The sequence below is a fragment of the Ursus maritimus genome, assembly GCF_017311325.1.
Source record: "Ursus maritimus isolate PB19 chromosome X unlocalized genomic scaffold, ASM1731132v1 scaffold_X1, whole genome shotgun sequence".
Taxonomy (NCBI): domain Eukaryota; kingdom Metazoa; phylum Chordata; class Mammalia; order Carnivora; family Ursidae; genus Ursus; species Ursus maritimus.
In genome coordinates, this window is record NW_024423319.1 from 44,807,875 (window position 1) to 44,819,689 (window position 11,815).

An 11,815-nucleotide genomic window follows, 5' to 3' on the forward strand; every position below is an offset into this window, starting at 1 on the left:
ATATAATAATATATATGATATATGAGATATTATGATATATGATATATAATAATATATTAATATATAGAACATATAATATAATATAAATAATATATATTATATATTATATATGGAAATGTATTTGATACATTTGATATATATGATATCAAATATATGATATGTATATATATACACATGATATATGTATAAGTATTTATACTTATATGATATATATGATAAGTATTTACAGGCTACATGCATTGAAAAGGTCAAGAAACAATGGCTAACCAAGTAGCAATGAGCACCTCTAGTACCCTGACTGAATCCTCTAAAATCATTTCCCACTAAAAGGAACCAGGCTTCCCTGGAGAAATAGTTAATTCCAGGTCTAGGGTAGGAATTGTATCATGAATTATGGACCAAACTATCCTGCCAGAAAGCATATTAAAAAGACTCAGAAGCCAATCTGAAGGAACTTCCACTGGCCAAACATAGAACATTTTGAACATCAAGATGATTAATGACCACAATGGATTAAAACATCAAATATAAAGATCTATGAGTTCATGATGACACTCTTAACAAAAAGCAAAACAAAATAAAACAAACTCATTGTTCACCTTTGGAGGATTCTAGTAAAACAGATCATTATTTTGAAAAGTGGAAATACTGTGAAAGAATTACACATTCATCCTTCCCTTCCTGTTCAAACCAAGTTTAGCACAACCTGAAAGTCGATTAGGTTAAGTTTCTTTAATATAAGAATTTTAGCTAATGAGTGCAAACAAAATCAGAATTAGAATATCACTATTTCGCAGCCTTTAATGAAATGCAGACCCAGGCAACAATCTTCAGAGATTGCATAAAACATGAGGTGAAAAGCACATGGGAAATTTTATAATCAATGGATCAGGCTAAGAATACTCGAACTCAGTGATGAATCTTAATGTCACAACAGGAGACAACTAGACAAAATGAGCTTCATGGTGTAATACTACAGAACTAAACAACACCACATCTAAGGTACTCTTGCCAAAAAAACTTGAATCTAAACAAGCCTCTAAACCTAATTATCAATTTAAAGGCAATAGAAGGGGCCAGAGGAACATAATAACACAATAAGGATATAACTAGCAAAACCCCAAATTTAAATTCCACAGGACAAAAGATCCAGTTTTTTTCAGCAAATAGAAGGTTAAAAAAATGGACCTTCTTTAGGTTAAAAGAAACAGTTCAGAGAGAGTTAAAGAAAATTTAAAACAGAGAAATTGAAGTTAAAGCCACAGTGACATACCACTACATGCTCACCGGAACAACAAAAATGTAAAAAGATGGAAAATACCAAGTGTTGTCAAGAAACTGGAAAAAACAGAACTCTCACATACTGTTGGTAGGAACACAGATGGGAACAACCACTCGAAAAACTGCCTGTCAGTGGCTACTGAGCTCAACGTAAGCATGCTCTATGACTTGGAAATGCCGTTCTTTAGTATATGTCCAAGAGAAATAAAAATATATATGTCCATCAAAAAATACATAAAAGAACATTCGTAGTACCATTACTCAAAATAAGTCAAAAATGTAGAAATATGTAAATTCACAAAACAGAGAGAGAGAGATTGTGAAATATCCACATCATGTACTTCTTACTATACCCCAACGAGAATGAACAACTTACAACTATGGACAATGATAATGTAAATACACATTATGTTGACTGAAAGATGCCAGTCACAAAAGAGTACATGCTGCATGCATGATTCCAGGAATTTTTCTTCTAATCTCCCAATAGAGATTAGGGACGAAGAGGATAATCAATACCTTATTTCTTTTTATTTGAAGAGACTTAGTGTCTTTGTATATTACTTGCAGATTAACTTAATTTTTTTACTTTTTACTTTTATTTTTTTACTTGCAGGTTAACTTTAAAGAAGCACATATCATTTGAGCCCTTAAAGTGATTCACTGCACACAGGAACAAGGATAGTGCTATGTCTGATGTACAGAAAACTGAATAGCAGACAGGAGACAAACCTGGCCCCATAGGCCAACCTAACCGACTAACTCTAGGTGACCTTGGGTAAGTCACCACACCTCCTCTAGCTTCACCTATCAAAAGGGGTCAAATCAGCCCTGCCCTCCATCCAACAAAGCCTAGAGCACAGAGCAATGTGACTCCCATCTGAAAAGCACGTGGAGTTCATAAGAGGGAAAAAAATTTACCATGAAAGTCCAAGGAATTATTTTAACAGCTAATTTGTCTAATACATAGAAACTATTGTGATGGGGCGCCTGGGTGGCTCAGTCGTTAAGCGTCTGCCTCTGGCTCAGGGCGTGATCCCGGCGTTATGGGATCGAGCCCCACATCAGGCTCTTCCGCTATGAGCCTGCTTCTTCCTCTCCCACTCCCCCTGCTTGTGTTCCCTCTCTCGCTGGCTATCTCTCTCTCTGTCAAATAAATAAAATAAAATCTTAAAAAAAAGAAACTATTGTGATTATTCCTCTTTTTTATATAATTATTACCCTTGATAAAGATTCTCTCATGGACCAAACTAGACAGATTCCTCTTCGCCCTTTTCTTGACTACACCTCAACCCTGGCCAATTAAGTCTTGAATTAAACACTACCATAGTTTCTAACAGCTCAAAGCTACATCCCTAAGATGACGCTAAATCCCCTTAAAGTGATTGCCTGAGAAAACTCAAGGCTACCAGAACAATTTACTCTTCGTTCCAGCCAACACCTGAAGCTAGAACCCCTGCCTCCAGCGCCTGTGGGAGAGTAGAAATCTAACTTGAATAAAAGGCAGTTAACAAACCCAGATGGGCAAAATCTACTTTCTTATTTTTGTAATTTTTCATTTCCTTGACTCTACTGAGCCCCTACTTCCTCTACTCCCTATTCCCCTATACTTCCTTTAAAATGCTCAGTCACCTCTGTACAAATTGAAGTTGTGATGAGTTCACACTCACTCTTCCCTGTTGCAAAAGCATATTACTGACTAAAATCTGTCCTTACCACTTTAACCAGGGTCTAGCTTTGTTCATCGATGACACCCTTTTGTTTCTATAATTATTGCTTTTTTGTTTTTCTTAAATAAATGCCATCCGGTACATTGCAAATGCCTAGTGAAGCATAGTTTCCACCCAAAGAGATACAGATGGCCCTGACCTAACATCACCCATTGTAGGCTGACATAGGGCAACAAATGTCTTTTTCTTCTTCCTAGATGTACTCGTTAGGAATGTGGCTTCTGGAGACAGACCAGGTCCAAATCCTAGTTCTGTGTGAGTTTGAATACTTTTATTCACCTTACAATCACTCAATTTCCTCATGTATAAATTTGGGATTATGTAGTACTGTAGAAGACACAACATTTTTAAATAAATATTGCTTTGTGTTTGGTCTTTACAAGGATAAATAGTCCTGAATCCTATTATTTAAAAAATTCTATGACAAAGACGTCAGGATACCTGGATCTCCGATCTTAGGAGATTGAAAGAAACTGTGCCTCAGTTACCTCTTCTATAAAATGGAGAACACAATCACCCCTATGTCATGGGTTGTTTTGAGAAGTGAGTTAATACACAAAAATACTTAGAACACTGCTAGGTACACAATAAGAGCTCAAAAATGTTAGCTACTTTAAACAAATACAAGATCTGTATAGTTTTATAGTTTGCGTATGTGTTTAATAAAGCATAATAGTTTTACCACTGAATCCCATTCATCAAATGCTACATCTTGTAAATCACTTTCACCATAACCACTGTTGGATACCAAACTAATTATCATGAGAACATCTCAAAAATGCTTGGAACAACCGATGTCAAGAAACAGCACCACCATTTCTGCACTTGGCTGAACAAAAAGCCAAGGGCTCAACCTTGATTCAGCCTTATCCTCACAGACCCCCACCCACAGTCACTGCAGGTCCCACCTGTCCTATCGCCAACATGTCCTATCCAAGACCACACCTGTCCTTTGCACCCTGTGGCAGCACTGGGCCAATCCACCCTCATCCCTCCCCTGGACTCCTGCAAGATTCTCCTAATGGTTATCCCCACAGCTATTTTGTCCTGTCTAGTCCATTCTCATAACAGCTGCCACAGTCACCTTGTGAGCACATGAACCAGATCATGTAACTCCCATACTGTAACCATCCACCATTAGAATGACTCTAATTTCCTTACACAGTGATGGATGTGGCTCCTGTCTGCCCTTTGTCCTCATCTCTGACCATCTGCACTTTGTCTGCCAAGCTCTTGCCACTCAAGCTCATCATCTGTTCCTGGAACAACTGGGACCATGCACATCACAAACCAAAGGGCCAGTCCAGGCCTGGTTTCCTCTTGTTCAGGATTCAACTCAAACGTCACTTCCTGAGAAAGAACTTCACTGATAACCCATCCATAATAATCCCCATCCCCATCATTTCCTATTAAATGGATTCACTTATTTTCTTTAAAGCACTCATTCCCATATGAAATTGTCCTGCTTATTCATTTGTTTACCTGTTTATTGCCAGGGACCCTGCCTGTCTTGTTCTGTGCTGTGTCTTAGCGCCTAGTTCAGTGTTTCATGTATAAATCGCTGAATAAATATTATTTACATGAAGGAATTGTTACTTATTTGACACAGAGGAGCAGACACAGATACTTAAAGCTGAGTTTCAGGAGAAGTTGACAAGGAAATTAAACATCAAAGGATTAAGGATTTTAAGAAGAGTTTGCTGCAAATTCACAGCAGTACTTTCTAAACTTAGATGACTACCAGAAACAACTGGAGGTATTACTCAAAATGTAAACCCTTCCCATTCTACCTTCCTGTTTTTGATTCAGCAGACCAAGAGTGGGCTCAGGAATCTAGAATTTGAACACTACATCAAAAACTAATGATGTACTGTATGGTGACCAACATAACATAATTTTTAAAAAAAGGAAAAAAATAAAAAAGAACTCACTGATGATTTTGATGAACTCTGAGGACTATAGTTGGAGAAATGCTGACCTAAGCATCTGACATTTGTGTACCATTAATTTCATGACTACCAGAGTTCAGTGATATCTGGGGTGTCTCTGTTAATATAATTATTCAAAAGTACACTGGTCCTTCTCTCCCACCTATGACTACAGATTGCTTTCCCACATGGGATCACATTTACAGTCCACAATATTCCCAGGTGATTGGGGGAATTGGGTATTGCTACCCTGTTGTATAGAAAACACTGAAGCAAGGGTAGTGACTTACCTAAATGGTCCCAATGGTAGGATCTTAATCTCCTCACTCTCGCTCTAGGAACCGATCTAGCACACTCAACATCACACTTTGTTCTTCTCTATTGGCTCCTATTCTTGGGGCTCAGAGTCCACAGCCTTGTCTGCTGTTCCACTAGAAGGGAGAGTCAGGGGATCAGACAGCACATGAAACAGAGAAGAAAGTGAGAGGAAGGGAGAACATATGAAACACAGGGGCAATGGGTGAGCATGTGCTTGCCTGTCCCCACTCAGGTCACTGGAAGCTGTGAAGTGAGCCTCTGCCCCTTCCCCAGCTCCTTCCCACAGCCCCCTCCCGCACACAGCAGTGACACTGGAGCTCTCACACCATGGAAATTTGGGCTCATCCCTGCTTGCTGTTCCATGTCCAAGTGTTCTCTCTGGTACTTCTGCTATGATGTTCATGTCAGAAACACTGCCTTGACAGAATGAAGGAGGCAAAATTGGAATGGAGAAATAGCATTCACTGAGGACCTACTAGATGTCACATGCTGTAGGTTGTTATTTTCAGACATTTTCTCCTCAGTTCCTCAAAGTGATGCTCTGAGTTGAGCATCATAATTTTCTTTCTACAGATTAAAAGATAGCCTCGGGAAGCAAAGTAAATGTCGAAAGAATCCTAGGGGGGCCGGGGTGGCTCAGTCAGTTAAGCGTCTGCCTTTGGCTCTGGTCATGATCCCAAGGTCCTGGGATCAAGTCCCACATCAGGCTCCCTGCTCAGCAGGGAGTCTGCTTCTCTCTCTGCCTGCTGTTCCCCTTGCTTGTACTCACTCTCTCTCTCCCTCTCTCTCTTTGTCAACTAAATAAATAAAATCTCTTTTAAAAAAAAAAAGAAAGAAGAAAGAATTCTAAGGAAGTGTCAAAGGGACACAGAAGTCATCTTGAAGGGGCTTCCATTGGCCAATTCTGAGACATTTGAGCATAAAAATAAATAATTATAGCATCAGGTGGTAACTCTGCAAAATAGGAATCTATGAGTCATACTCACATAAATTTTAAAAACAAACAGGGAGAAGAGAAAGCTCTACCTCCAGCCAAATTTCAATTAATAAACCTGGAAGGAATGAGGAAATTAGAAAAGCAACACTTGACAACCATGATCCTAATAAGGGATTCAGGCTAGAATTATAAAACAATGCTCAATCTCCACCAGATCCCACAGCAGTCACTGAGTCACCATGGTAACCATGCTGGCCAAGTGAAGGTGGAAAAAACCAACCACTGTGATTTGCTTCCTATTATGTGCTAGGAAGTGAACATGACTGACATGACCACAGTAAAGTAATTAACCTGAAGTATTCCTCGCATTAAAGATTCCCAGCAGCTTCCACAATATACATGTACATACATTCATACTCATATATGTACATGCTCTTTCCTTCCTCTGTGTCACCACTCAAGAATCCAGAATTCATCAATTCTAGGGGAAAAAAAAGGAAAACCCCACTATTCAACTGGTTCAATTCTAACCACACATATAAAGTTGAAAGCTACTATAACTATTTTCTTTTAGTGACCTATTTTTCTGGAGATGACCTGTAGAATTGTCACTGTGACATTTTTCTCCCTAGTTTCAGTACATTGCCAATAATGTTAAAAAGCTGACAGAAACACAGTCAAGCGCTTGTTATCCATCAGATAGCTTTTTCATCTTAGAGTGTGCTTTCAACCAAAAAGATCCTGCAACAGCTATTATTAAACATTTGGCTGCTGAGGGTTTGATGAAAAATATAATAATTGGGAATTGTATTTACAAAGCCATGTCTTTTACAATAACATCAAAAAGTATGAAATACTTAGAGATCATCTGTCCACAGATGTGCAAAGCCTATTCACTAAACACTACAAAATATTGCTCAGAAAAATTAAAGAAGACCTAAATAAATATAGAGACAAGTGTTTTCGTGGGCTGGAAGATTCAGCATTATTTCACTGTTACTTCTCCCTAAATACAGATCCATATATTCATTGCAATCCAATAAAAATCCTAGCAAATATTTTTAAAAGGAATTGGCAGGAAATCTGAAGTTTATATGGAAATGCAGAGGATCTAGACCATGAAAAACAACTCTGAAAAAGAATCAAGTTAGAGGATGAACACTTCCAGATTTTAAGACTCAGAAGCCTACCATAATCAAGACAGTGTGGCATAGGAATCAATGTAGACAAGTAGATCGAAGGAAAATATTTAATAGAGTCCAGAAATAGACCCACACATACACGGACAACTGATTTTTGAAAAACGGGCAAAAGGATTTCAGTGGAGAAATGGGGATATTATCAACAAATGGTGCTGAGACAAGTAGGTATCATATACACAAATATAAATTGTGACCCATATATCACACTACAAACAGACATACAAAGTTCACTCAAAATGGATCACAGACCTAAATATATATCCTGAAGGTATCAATCTTCTAGAAGAAACATAGGAAAACGTCCTTGTCATCTTGAGTTAGATGAAGATTTCATAGAAGAGACACCAAAACTACATCTGTAAGTGAACTAATACATAAACTGGACTTCCTCCAAGTTAAAAAAAAAAAAAGGCTCTTCTTAAGACACTGTTAAGAGAATGAAAAAATGAGGCACTAAGTGGGAGAAAATACTTGCAAATTACATATCTGACAAAGGACCTGTATCTAGAATATAGAAAATCTATATAGAAAGTCAAATAGAAAAAAAAATAGACACTACATTAAATAAATGGAGAACAGACACTTCACAAAACATGTGAACACTTCGCCAAATGAATAGACACTTCACCAAACATATAGAAAGAGCAAATAAGCACATGAAAATATGCTCAACATCATAAGGGAATTGTAAGTTAAAAATACAATTTGATACCACTACACCCCCATGAGAATGGTTATAATTAAAAAGATTGACCATACCAAGCATTGGCAGGGTTGTGGAGGATGTAACTCACAAACACTGCTGGGGGCAAGGAAAAAATGGTACAACCAGTTTGGTAGTTTCTTAACAATGTTAACCTTAAATCTACCATGTGATCCAGCTATTGCACTTTTAAGTATTTACCCTGTGGGAAACACTAGAGAAAGAAAGCATATATCCATGTAAAAACATATACAAAATGTTCATTGGAGCTTTAATTTTTTTAAAAGCAACAAATTTCAAACAAGTTGTAGTATATCCATATACTAGGATAGTACTCATCAATTAAAAAAGAATGAACTATTGATATGTGCAAAAAAAGGGTAAATCTAAATAAATAGGCTCAATGAAAGAAGCCAGACCAAAACCAAAGAAGAAAAAAGAAAACCTTTATGATTCCATTTAAATAAAATACGAGGACATGAAAACTAATCTATAGTAAGAGAAGATCAGTGCTTGCCTGGGTATACAGCGGGGCGTTGCGGGGTGGAGGCCAAGTATTAAAGAACTGAAACTATTATATACAGGGAAAGTAAACATAACTATATTTAAGAATACCTGGTTATTATAGCAGTTATGGCTGGATATAATAAATATATAATAATAAAACACTCTGAAGTATTTTAAAAAATATAAATTCTTTGACATGCTTAACTAATATTTGGAAAATTTCTGGCTTCTTACGTGTTTCATTATAAAATGGATAAAAACGTAGCAGCTACGGAACTATAGTACATTCTCAAACTATATTACATTCTCAAATTGCTAGGAAGACTTTTTTTTTTTTTAGGAAGACTTCCTTATCAAATGCATTTTTCAACACGCATCTGAGAGAAACATGAGAATCACTGAATAATATTTACTCAGGGAGAACAACTTAGGTATATTTATTCCAAATGCATGTTAAAGATCACATTCCCTCCTCAAGCTGGACAATTCAGGGCTTTCAGACAAAAGATTTCTCCAAGATGGGCCTCAAGGGCTACTACAAACCATGCAGCTGCTGAAGGAATGACATTCCACCTGCTAAACCTCTTCTCTCATGATCAAAGCAGCTTCTCTACTTCTAGGCTAGTTTGTGAACCTCACAGGAGCTATTCCACAACATGCTTTTGTTCAGATCTATGAACTCACTTGATCCAGGCATCAGATTCCACCAGGAATGTGAGATATTGGGGCCTCCTGAGGACTGCTGCCCTTGAATCTGGAGTAGAAGCTTCAGCAGCCATCAGGACTCAGATCCTCAGAACCTGCCTCCTTCAGGCACCTGGTATGAGATGGGCCACTGGTATGAAGAGCTGCACAGGAAGAGACAGATCCAGAAATCATTATGCTTTACTGGTGTAACTATGTGCCCCGTACCATGCTAGGCACTAGGTTACTGACAATGACACTGATACAACTGGGTGGTGGTCGTAACAACCACATGTTTTAATGGGCTTCTCACCAGGGCCTTTTTCTCCTCCTTTCTTGTCTAACTCCTAACAACAAAATTGAAATTGAAAAGGAATAAGAAATGGCCTGAATTCATACAGGCATTCATTACCCCCCAGTAATCACAGGGCTATGGGCTTGCTCGGTTGTATAGCTGACTGCTCTCAGCGATCCTGTGCGTGAAGCATTCTTATCTCCATTGTAGAGGGGGAAGCCGGGGCACAGAATCCTTTTACCTGTCTTCCCGCCCTAGCCCCTGCCTTTTACGGAAAGCAGCTCCAGGACACCCCTGGAGCAAGACCCACACTCACTGGAGCTGGGCAGGACCCCAGCGGCTTTACCTATGAGACAGCCGGGGCAACGAGCCCCAAAGCGGGGAAGAGTTGGACCTGGATTCCTTTGTCTCCTTACAACCCCGGGGGGTTCAGCCCCCACAGCGAGGACCCCCCCGCCTTCAGCTGAGTCCCAAACATCTGAGGGCGGGACCTGCTCTCACGCCGAGGGCAAGTCTGTCTCTAGGAAAAATTCGTCACGGTCGCCCCATGACGTCAGGTTTCTATGGCAACTGCGAAGCGCAAGCTTCTCCTCCACTCCGGAAATGCCTCCGCAAAACTCACCCACCCCCTGGAATCTCGCCGAACATAAAACACCTTCGCTCTTCGGGGAACCACAGGAGAAAGCATAGGAATTAGAGGCTCTAGACTGAAACAAGGACAGTTGTCGGAACTCTGTCCAAGTTGGTGGAACAAAGAATGTCCCTGTCGTAAAGAATTTTGTTTGCTTTAAAGACACAGTAGAGGAGTATTATCAGCACACACGCCCCAAGGAGGTATCTTAAGGTTTTTGGAGATGAGCTAGCCCTGGGACGGTGGACATGTAAAGTTACTCGCCAGGCTAAGCAGTTACCCATTTGTGGCAGAAAACTAAAAGATTGTCTATAATCATGTGACACAAAAGATGTCATTTAAGCAATTTGGAAATTATTTCAAGGAAGCAGGTCTAGAATATTATAGTAATTTAGTAGGCAGAAACTTAGTCAATTGAACAATACATTGGTTTGTACTGGAAAATTCTGATCATTCATTCCTGGTAATTTCTTCCGTATGGAGGGACGTCCATACATAACCAAAATACTTCTAGCCTCTCTATATACCAGGTCTTCCCCCTTCAAATCCTTGGTGGTTAAGTTGCCCTTATGGAGCAAAGTTCTGCTCTATCCTCAGGGGTGGGTCTTAAAATTCACCCCCTGCTCTTCTCCCCTTTCTGTGTCTTGCTGGCTCGCAACTGTTCCTATGGTTGTGCTCCAGAATGCTTGGGCTTTTAAGGTCCCACCCACCATACAGCCCTGCTCCACATCTGAGCTCTAAACCAACGAAAAAATATGAAAAAAATAATAAGGAGAACAATATATCCACTTTCTTATAAAAGTTATATTAGAGAAAGGGCTTAGAATCTGCAGGCAAAGCATCTCCTATTAATAAACCCCACAGTTGGACGGACTTAGCCATCCCACAGTGTTGCACTGAGAGAGTTACAAAGGCAAAGGACTGCAGTGAGTATCTGGTGAAAGAGCCATGTCCTATGTGTATCCAAGAAAGAAGTTTCCTTGCAAAGCTGTCCTTGTAGCCAGAGAGAGTGTTTCAGGACACCTTCCTTGAGGAATGCTTCTCAAAGTGTATAAATATTGCTTGTTCCGTTTTATTTTTTTATTTAAATTTTAGTTAACATACAGTGCAATATTGGTTCCTGGAGTAGAATTCAGTGATTTGTCACTTACATACCCAGTGCTCATCATATCAAGTGCCTTCTTTAATGCCCATCACCCATCTAACCCATCCCCCACCCACCTCCCTCCATCAACCCTCAGTTTGTTCTCTATTGTTGAGTCTCTTATAGTTTGCTTCCCTCCCTTTTTTCTTTTCCTCCTTCCTATATATTCATCTGTTGTCTTTCTTAAATTCCACATATGAGTGAGATCATATGGTATTTGTCTTTCTTTGACTTATTTCACTTAGCAAAATCCACTCTAGCTCCGTTCACATCATTGCAAATGCAAATTCTTTTTGATGGCTGAGTAATATTCGTGTGTGTGTGTCTGTGTGTCTGTGTGTGTCTGTGTGTATACCATTTCTTTATTCATCAGTTGATGGACATTTTGGGCTCTTTCCATAGTTTGACTATTGTTGATAATGCTGCTATGAACATCGGGGTGCACGTAACTCTTG

The 11,815-nt window shown here is 39.1% G+C and overlaps 1 long non-coding RNA gene across 2 annotated transcripts in view; it reads right to left on the minus strand.

Annotated features, from left to right (window-relative positions):
- Positions 1–10,066, minus strand: part of LOC103674868 — a 51,499-nt gene extending 41,433 nt beyond the window's left edge. Inside the window, exons 1-3 of one of the 2 annotated variants that reach the window (XR_005834682.1) lie at positions 9,932–10,066; positions 9,291–9,454; positions 5,186–5,370 (exon numbers count right to left, since the gene is read on the minus strand). This is a non-coding gene — a long non-coding RNA (uncharacterized LOC103674868). Of the gene's footprint in view, positions 1–5,185; positions 5,371–9,290; positions 9,455–9,931 lie in introns of those variants that run through there. The other variant, XR_571724.2, reaches the window with a different exon arrangement.
- Positions 10,067–11,815: the final 1,749 nt, after the last annotated feature.